General features: G+C 38.0%; 1 pseudogene; it reads right to left on the bottom strand.

Moving 5' to 3' along the window:
• Nucleotides 1-97: 97 nt before the first annotated feature.
• LOC110610915 lies at nt 98-10,682 on the bottom strand (annotated as a pseudogene).

The following is a 10,682-nucleotide window of genomic DNA, read 5'->3' as shown; positions in this document are numbered from 1 at the left end:
AATTCTTAATTAAGATTCAATAGAAGATTTGATTGCATTATTACAGCCTACCAAATGTACCATACCATCGTTCGATAACAATAGTAAAAGGGAAAGGAATATGACTATTTATCTCAGATAAAAATCTCCCATTATATGGAATTTACAAATTAAGAATCAAATTAGCTCAGCAAAACAATGAACTCATGTAAAGCACATAGTGCGAAATTTCTTATAAACTTACCTGAGCTTTGTTCAAGCCTGTGAAGGAGAACACGCCGATCTGCTTCAGTATAAAAGACCGATTCTTCCCACTCTCATCTTTTGCAGAAAGACTATCAAATAATTTCTGTCTAACACCCTTTATCCTTCCAGCCATCATCTCCATCTCTGCTTTCCATTCATCGAAGAGAGTTTTATCTCCAACAATATCTGCAACAACCTAGCCCCGTGTACAGGAGGATTTGAGTACATTGGTCGTGCAAGCCTTTTCAGTTGGCTCTTAACCCTGAAAGTTTCAAAGGAAAAAAAGAGAAGAATTTAAGCAGTTGCTTTGATGGAAGAGAATGCTATCTGAAACTTAAACTATAGCTTAAAAAGCATAACAAATCAAATTGGCCTATGGACCTTGTTGCGGCATCTTCTGATGAGCAGATGATGTTGATTGCCCCAATTCTTTCTGCATATAGACCCAAATTTTTACTGTATGACTGAGCTACCAGAAGCTCCATTCCACATGCAGTGAACAACCTCACTGATTCTGCATCTTCGTCAAGGCTTCCACTAGCAAATCCCTGAAGAAAATTAAAGTGGTTGGCATAAATATCAATTCCATATAGTTTGCATAAAGTTCTACACAATGTTAAAAATTCAAATCCCCACGTACACATGCAATCATATGTTTCTGGTCCATCGCGACAAAACCAATGCTGTAGCTGAAGTTAATAATTTATACCTGGTATGCAATATCAAAAAATGGAACGTGGTTCTTCCCTTGAATGATATCAGCAATTCTTTTCCACTGATCAGGGGTCGGATCTATATCAGTTAGGTTGTGAGCGCAGCCATGAAGCAAAATAAATGATCCTTTAGGGGCTGCCTGCAATGAAAAGTTAATGCATGAATTAAAGAGTGGAGACATTATTACTCTCAAACTAAGATTATCAATGAACAACTAAGAAAAAATACTAAGCACTTTGGAGTATTCTTTACATCGCTCAATGTGAGGAGGACAGTAAAATATTTCTTCAAGTAATGAATATAAGAATAAACACTAAACAAAACAATCAGAAGTATTCATATTTGACATTAGCGGTCAAGATCTAACCTTTATTTCTGCAATCATTCCCTCAAAATCCAACCCAACAGTTTTAGGATCATAGTATCTGTACTCAGACCATGGAACTCCAGCATCATTGAAAATATTCTTGTGATTACCTCCCAAAACAATTGTCTTGGCGATGAAAGTTGGTATCCATGAGGAAAACAGTATAGATACAAGTAAATACTATTACAAACCCCAAGTCCTGTATCCAACCTTTTTAACAACATTAAGAACATAAGGCTCCAGCTCCTCAGTCCTGTAGGCCCCAACTCCAAGATTGAGTTTCTTTTCAATTGTGTCTGCTTTAAAAGCTTCAGAAACTCCAAGAATTGGATCAGGGGGAGCCATCGTTATACCCTCAAAACGAGACGCATTGACTGCAACAGCCATAGATATCCTTCCTGAAGACTGCAAATACAAAATAACAATTCAGATCCCAAAAGTAAAACACGTCAAGTTCAAATCCTACCCATCCATCTGCATATGCATCCCCTATTAGACCAGAGCCAAGCATGAATGACAAGCCATAGTGATAGAGCCAAATTTAGACCCATTTTTCATATTAATATTTATGTTAATTTACACATTTTCTACCTAATTTTGTGGTTTTAACCTTATTTTGTAGAAAATGGAGTAAAATGGTAATTTGGCAAAAATGGAATCTGTCCAAAAGAGAGCAAAATTGCACAAGCAGGTTTGCCCAAATTGTTTGCCCAAACCAAAGTTGAAGCTGAAATGGAAGAGGAACAATCTGCTGTTTGACCAGACTGTTTACCCAAACAGACTGGGCAAACAGACCAGCAGGGCAGAAGCAGAGCACAGACAACTGGAAAATCAGACTGTTTGCCCGAGCTGTTTGCCCAAACAACCCGGCCAAACAGCACCAGCAACCAGCAGACAGTAAATTGCGGGAAAATCAAAATTCAAATGCTCAAGAAGTGTTTTCCCTCCCAAACACGTGTGGACAGCTCAACAAACCCTAAAGACACCTCAGCACTCAATCCCACATATTTAGGAAGGCAAATCTCATCAAAATACAATTACCTTCCAAGAATTCAACTCCAATTGGGAAAATGAGTCCCATCTCAACAAGGAAACCTAGGGCAGCCTCTTCAGCTATAAAAGGGCATGCAAACCAGCAGATCAGGTATCTTTGGATCATCCTGGGATCAAGAATACCTGCGACAGAAGCACCACAGCAGCTGCGCCCTTGTGCTAACCCTTCTTCTTCCTTTTTCTTGTTTTCTTTCTTTTATTTTTGTGTTAGTTTCAGCCATGAGTGGCTGAAACCCTTTTTCTAGTTGAAGAATAAGGTCAAACTTAAGTTGTTTATGGATTGAGAGATCTGAACCTTTATGTTATTCTTTTATTAATCAGTATTTATGCAATTTTGTGCTTAATTCATTGTTGCTTTGTTGTTTTGATCAAATTGGCCACTTAATTCTTGATTGCAAAGTAATTCTTTGTTAGTTTGGATAATTTTTAGTCCGTAATTGCTGGAATTATTCAAACACAAGTAACCCTTGGTGTAAAAACCTAGGAAATTGCATAATCTAGCAATATCACCATACGTTTGGGTAGCTAGAATTAAGTCTCTCTATTTCTTAATGCAATTAACAGTTGTTAGATGCCAAAGGCCCAAGGACGTTCCTTGGCAACTTGTTGATTAGTGATTAATTAGAGGACGTTCCCTAATTAATCTATGCTTAAGGAGGGATATGGTTGGTGAGAAGCGTCTTCCACCTCCATAACTAATTTATTGAGTTAAATAAGAGAATATAAGTTTCAATGATCAATCCCAACAACTAAAGTGGATCTAACTCTTCAACTAGACCTTGCTCATTATTGAATTTCTCTACTTTAATTATTTGCTTTTCTCGATTGCTTTCAATATTAGTTTAGTTTATCAAACCTCAAAACCCCCATTTTACTTTTATTGTTTGTTTCTTTACTTGGTCTTGACAAGGAAAATAAGTAAGTATCAATTCCCTGTGGATTCGACCCTATTGTCACTATCTGCAAGTTTATTGTTGATTGTTTAATAGGTTTATTTTTGACGGCTTCGACAACCTCTTATCAAAAATTGGCGCCGTTGCCGGGGAATTGATTTAACTTATTTGTTTTTCTTTCATTACCAGATCTGGACTCAAGAAACTGATTCATGGATGAGGTAAGTACATCTATTCTCACTGCTCGACTTTCTGAACTAACCTCTGTTGTGAGAAGTTATGCTCAACAACTTCAGCAGTCTCGGCCATGTGGGATTTGCGCATACGTAGGACACCCAACTGATCAATGTCCTACACTTTATGAGGATTACCAGCAAGTATATGCCTTTGGAGGATTCAATAGCCAGCCAAGACATGATCCCTACCTTGATACCTACAATCCATGGGACCATCTGAATTATGGCTATGCAAGGGCTGACTACTACCAAAACTATCAAGCCCAAGCAACACCTCAAAGCTCCAATATGGAACTTGAAGAGATGGTGAGGAAATTGAAAATTTCTGGGCAAATTCTCCAACAGCAAGTGGATCAAGCGGTCAACTCAATGAACGCGCACATATTAAGAAGAGAGGAAGATCTTCAAGATGTATGGGACGATGATGAAGGTTCCCAAGAAACAGACCGAGCTGCTGAATCTAGCTGCAAAATTGTTGAATCAGCCGCTGTCCAAACAACACTTGTTGAAGCTCCTGCCATCAAAGAGACAGCAATACATACTGCTGATGCTGAAAATATTGCAGCACCTGCTGTAAAAAATTCAGACTCTGCTGCTGTCCAAAAATCAGCAGCTACTGAAATTGCCCCAACCGAGCCTGAACCTGCTGAAACTTCCACAATTACACCAGAAATTGCTGAACCTGCTGCTGTCCATAAATCAACAATTGCAGAAATTGCCCCAACTGAACCTGAAGTTACTGCACTTGCTGAACCAGCAACATACATCACAGTACCAGCATCTGCCAAAGCACAGTTTGCAACCCCAGCTGCTGTCCAAAAACCAGCAACTGCTGTGTTTGCCCAAACAGCACAACCCACTGCTGTGTTTGCCCAAACAGCACAGCCCACTGCTGTGTCTGCCCAAACACCTGCTGATGTGGATCAAAATGGTGTACTAACCAATGATTTTTGTAGGGAGGACAGCCAAGAAGATGAAAGAAGCCAAGTAGAGCTGAAATGGACAGCAATGAACTGCTGTATGCAAAGGACAAATTGTTGTTTGCCCAAACAGCCTGGGCAAACAAGCAGACAGGAGGCAGAACAGGCAGATTACTGTTTGCCCAAACAGCCAGCAAAGGCAGAACAGGCAAGCCTCTGTTTGCCCAAACAGGTTCAGCAGCCAACTAAGACAGAATGTAGACTGGCCAAGTCAATCCAGCAAGAAGAACTCTGTTTGCCCAAACCAGTTGGGCAAACAGCTCCAGCAGAACACTGTTCACCTGAAAAACCAGCAGAGGAAAAGAAGGTAGAATCTTGTTTGTCCGAACAGCAGCCAGCAAAGGAGCATGAGGAAAGTTGCTGTTTGCCCAAACAGCAGGGAGAAGGAGAATCCAGCTTTTCCAAACAGCAAGCCAAGGCAGAAACTTGTTTGCCCAAACAAGCTATGCATATTGTACAAGAAGATTGCTGTTTGACCAAACAGCAAGGTAAGGTAGAATTTGTTTTGCCCGAATTCAATATCAAATTGCAGCCACCTATGGAGAAATATGAATTGGAGTTCAAAGTGCTGCCCAATCATCTCAAATATGCACACATAAGGACTAGAGGCACACCTCATCTGAAAGAGGAGAAGCTAATCATGTTACTTTATGAGTACATGAAAGAAATAGGATGGGTTGTGACCAAATCAAAAGGCACGCTACACTTTTTACTTAATGCAGTTGGAACCATTTTCCCTCCTCCAATTACTTGAGCCTTGATCAAGTCAAGAAAGTCTAGCCCGCGACTTTAAACTAAGGCGCTACTGGGAGGCAACCCAGCGGAGACATGCCCAATCAAGGAAGATTTTCCAGCCGAAAAAAAAAAAAAAAAAAAACAGAGATATGTGACTGTTTGCCCAAACAGCATGGGCAAACAACTAGAGATGCAGGAACCAGAGGAGTTAACCCACTTCCAGATTTTAGCTGTTTTGTAGGTAAAGGCTGGATGACCAAATTGTTTGCCCAAACACACTGGGCAAACAGCAGAGAAGACTACCAGGGCACACTGTTTGCCCATGCAAGCTGGGCAAACAACCACAGCAGTCCACCACATCAGCAGACCACACCCCAGATCACTGTTCGACCAGCTTGTTTGCCCGCGCAACTGGGCAAACAACAGGCCAGTACAAGAGAAGACTTCCAGACAGCACCACAAAATCACTGTTCGACCAAGCTGTTTGCCCAAACAGACTGGGCAAACAACCAAGGCAGCAGAAGCGACAAAGAAGAAAACTTAAACAGGGCAGTACCTTCTTCCTCTATATTCAATATTCTATTATGCCCTTTCAATGACAAATCTTCTTCTTCTCAAAACTTCTTGCTGCTGCACAAAATGGGCAGCACCTTTTGCATTTTTCTGCTGTCCCACTGCATGACAGCATGTTTGGGCATCACATAAACAGCACCAGCAGGCCAATCAGCAGCATACTAAGTTGTTTGCCCACGCAAGCTGGGCAAACAACTGCAGCAGATCAGCGGGCAGCCTATATCAGCAAGCCTACCAGCAGATAAGACCAGCAGGCCTACCAGCCAGCAGGCCAACCACCAGTGCAACAACCAGTACCAGCACCAGCACACATCTGCACACAGACGCACCTAAAGCCAGCTGTTTGCCCAAACAAAACTAGGCAAACAACCATACCAGGGAAGTATCAGTTTTTCACTTGAACTTTAATTTTTCCATACATTGAGGACAATGCATAGTGAGCCAAGCTATTCGTGAGCTACTCGAGACTCGGCTCGATAAAAGCTCGACCGAGTTCGGCTCGTTTTTTAAACGAGCCAAGCTCGAGCTCAATTTTGAGGTTCGTCACTTAAACGAGCTGAGCTTGAGCTCCATAGTATTCGGCTCGTTAAGGTTCGCGAGCTGGCTCGTTTTTAGGCTCGCGAGCTGGCTCGTTGAGAAGGCTCGCGAGCAAGCTCGTTGAGAAGGCTCGCGAGCAAGCTCGTTGAGAAGGCTCACGAGCAGGCTCGTTAAATAGGCTCGTGAGTAATATTGTTTAAATAAATTGGTGAACCAATTCGTTAAATAAATTTATGAACAAGTTCATATATTATTAAAAAAATAAAAATAACTATAAAGTTATAAAATTTAAACTATTATAAATACTTGAAAATTATAGTATTGAAAATTACAAATAATTAAGATTAATTATTATAATTAATATTTTTTAAAATTAAATTATAAAAATCTTTTGTATATAATTATTATAATAAGATTCCATAAAATTAATGTATAATCACAAATAATCAATATTAATTATTATAATAAGTATTCTTTAAAATTATAGTACTACATGATAAATTGAGTTGTAAAAATTATATACATTTTAAAATTAAAATATAATTATAAAAAATTTTTTGTATATAATTAAGCATACAGTATAAAAGATGATAATAATTATCAAAATATAATAATAATAATTAATTAAGGTTATATGGATATTGAAGTTGAAATTCAAGTTAACTAATTGAACAAGCATGAAGATGATTATGAAGATAATTAAATTATATTAGCTTGTTTCAACTGTTGGAAGTTGGAATCAACTTTATTCGTTTGATATTAAACTTTGTGTGTAATCTAATTTTATTATGTCATTGAATTTATATTTATTTGTGTTATTTTAATTATAAATTGTGTTACATAATTTTTTTTATGTACACTCTCTTTTTTTTATATTATTTAAATTAATGATGATTAAAAACTGATTAAAGTGTAATTATTAATTCGAGCTCGAGTCTGAACTTGAGCTCAAACCAAACTTTTTAATTTTGAGCTCGGTCTCGAGCTTTTTTAACGAGTTTCTTAATCGAGCTTTCCGAGTTCGAGCTCGAGTTTTATTAACGAGCTTCTTAATCGAGCTTTTCGAGCTCGAGCTCGAATTAGGCTCGTTATTAAATCAAACGAGCCTTTCACGAGTCGAGCTCGAATCGAGCTCGATTATAATATTTAATTCTCGAGCCGAGCTCGAATCAAATATTAGAGCTCGAGTCGAGCTCGAGCTCGAGCTCGAGCTTTCAAACTATTTTAATAAACGAGCTTGAACTTTACAAAGCTCGGCTCGGCTCGGCTCGATTACACCCCTAACAATGCATGAGCTAGGTGTGGGGGTGCATATCTCTGAATTTTGATGCTTCATGCATACTTTTTGATTCCTCTTAATTTCTTTTAAGCTTTAATTTTCAATTAGCACACATTAGGTTAAATTTTTTTTTCATTTTTAGTTATTTTTCCTTCAACTCACACACATTCACATAGTCACAGTTTTTCTGTTTTGATATGCTTTACTCAAATACATAGGCTATGGTGAATGAGTTTTCTTCTCATGACCCCATTGATGTGATGACCCTTTAAACCTAAGTTGAATCAATTGTAGTGAGTTGTATTCATTTTTGGAAATTTCCTTTTGAATTGAATCTTTGAGCTTGCCATGGTGAAAAATATATTGATGACCCTCATTAGAGAGAATAAATCGAAAGTTGTGTGAATGAACTAAATATGACTTATTTTGGCAATTGGTGCTGATTTGCCCCAATCATTGAGAAAAAGAAAAAGAAAATTCAGCAAAGGCAAAGACCTCAAAAGCACAAAGTAAAAACTGTTCCAATGGTCAAAGACTATGAACAGAGCTAGTAGCCACTTGGACAAGTGACCAACTGAGTAACTGGGGGTGGGTATCACAAATATGTACTTTCACGTCAAAAGGTTGGTGACTTTTTCAAGCAAGAATAAAAGTGCAAAAGCTGAATAAAAGAGTAAAGTGCTTCAAGAAAAGGGCAAATCACTCTGAAAGCTAGAAAGAGTCTAAAAATAAACAAATATGTGCATGATATATCTCTTGAGGAAAATAAATACTAACCATGGTAGGTAAAGGGAGACAAGGAAAAGAGGAAAGTAACCTTGGTGCATACACACTTCACTACAATACTTCAAAGTAGGAGTCTAGGGTATGAGCTTAAGTGGAAATAAGGATCAAGTAGTAAAGAAAGCTTGTTTCACTAGGTCTATTTGCTTGAGGACAAGTAAAGGGTTAGGTGTGGGTGTATTTGATAGAGCCAAATTTAGACCCATTTTTCATATTAATATTTATGTTAATTTACACATTTTCTACCTAATTTTGTGGTTTTAACCTTATTTTGCAGAAAATGGAGTAAAATGGTAATTTGGCAAAAATGGCCTTAAATCTGCCCAAAAGAGAGCAAAATTGCACAAGCATGGTTTGCCCAAATTGTTTGCCCAAACCAAAGTTGAAGCTGAAATGGAAGAGGAACAATCTGCTGTTTGACCAGACTGTTTACCCAAACAGACTGGGCAAACAGACCAGCAGGGCAGAAGCAGAGCACAAACAACTGGAAAACCAGACTGTTTGCCTGAGCTGTTTGCCCAAACAACCCGGGCAAACAGCACCAGCAACCAGCAGACAGTAAATTGCGGGAAAATCAAAATTCAAATGCTCAAGAAGTGTTTTCCCTCCCAAACACGTGTGGACAGCTCAGCAAACCCTAAAGACAGCTCAGCACTCAATCCCACATATTTAGGAAGACAAATCTCATCAAAATACAATTACCTTCCAAGAATTCAACTCCAATTGGGAAAAGGAGTCCCATCTCAACAAGGAAACCTAGGGCAGCCTCTTCAGCTATAAAAGGGCATGCAAACCAGCAGATCAGGTATCTTTGGATCATCCTGGGATCAAGAATACCTGCGACAGAAGCACCACAGCAGCTGCGCCCTTATGCTAACCCTTCTTCTTCCTTTTTCTTGTTTTCTTTCTTTTATTTTTGTGTTAGTTTCAGCCATGAGTGGCTGAAACCCTTTTTCTAGTTGAAGAATAAGGTGAAACTTAGGTTGTTTATGGATTGGGAGATCTGAACCTTTATGTAATTCTTTTATTAATCAGTATTTATGCAATTTTGTGCTTAATTCATTGTTGCTTTGTTGTTTTGATCAAATTGGCCACTTGATTCTTGATTGCAAAGTAATTCTTTGTTAGTTTGGATAATTTTTAGTCCGTAATTGCTGGAATTATTCAAACACAAGTAATTCTTGGTGTAAAAACCTAGGAAATTGCATAATCTAGCAATATCACCATACGTTTGGGTAGCTAGAATTAGGTCTCTCTATTTCTTAATGCAATTAATAATTGTTAGATGCCAAAGGCCCAAGGACATTCCTTGGCAACTTGTTGATTAGTGATTAATTAGAGGACGTTCCCTAATTAATCTATGCTTAAGGAGGGATATAGTTGGTGAGAAGCGTCTTCCACCTCCATAACTAATTTATTGAGTTAAATAAGAGAATATAAGTTTCAATGATCAATCCCAACAACTAAAGTGGATCTAACTCTTCAACTAGACCTTACTCATTATTGAATTTCTCTACTTTAATTATTTGTTTTTCTCGATTGCTTTCAATATTAGTTTAGTTTATCAAACCTCAAAACCCCATTTTACTTTTATTGTTTGTTTCTTTACTTGGTCTTGACAAGGAAAATAAATAAGTATCAATTCCCTGTGGATTCGACCCTATTGCCACTATTTGCAAGTTTATTGTTGATTGTTTAATAGGTTTATTTTTTACGGCTTCGACAACCGCTTACCACATAGCTATAGCCTTTTCAATAAAAGGCAACAACAATAGTTCACTTGGGACTCATGACACTGGATACTATGAAAAGAACAAAAATAAATAAAGATTGTAGCTAATGTGTCATCAGAATTCAATCATCCATAACATACATTTATAACTGAGTTTACATAATGTACAAGACTAACTACATAGATCATAATTCAAATTAAAAAGCCAATAACTATAAGATCCCTAAGATTATAAATACCTTAGTGTTCAAAAAGAGTTTGGATTTCTCCTTGTGAGACCATGCAGTAACACTGCCATTTCCAAGCCTCACCTTTCCCTGTCCAGAAAGTAGAATAAGTAGCCATGATCAACACCGCAAACACCCATTTGATTGCCAAAAAAAGGAAAATTTGCGATTATAATACTAACTCCAATTCTCAACACGACACCATCATAATCTAATGCGAGAAAATCAAGACACGAACCTTCGAAGGAAAAACAAAAAAATACTGAAACAAAAGGAAACTAGCAGTACATTGAGAATCTCATGCATAGAAAACGAAGCAGGAGCTAAAGAAAGCATTGAAGACGCCAT

This window comes from Manihot esculenta, chromosome 3, assembly GCF_001659605.2.
Source record: "Manihot esculenta cultivar AM560-2 chromosome 3, M.esculenta_v8, whole genome shotgun sequence".
Lineage (NCBI taxonomy): Eukaryota > Viridiplantae > Streptophyta > Magnoliopsida > Malpighiales > Euphorbiaceae > Manihot > Manihot esculenta.
This window is presented reverse-complemented; position numbering and strand designations above follow the sequence as displayed.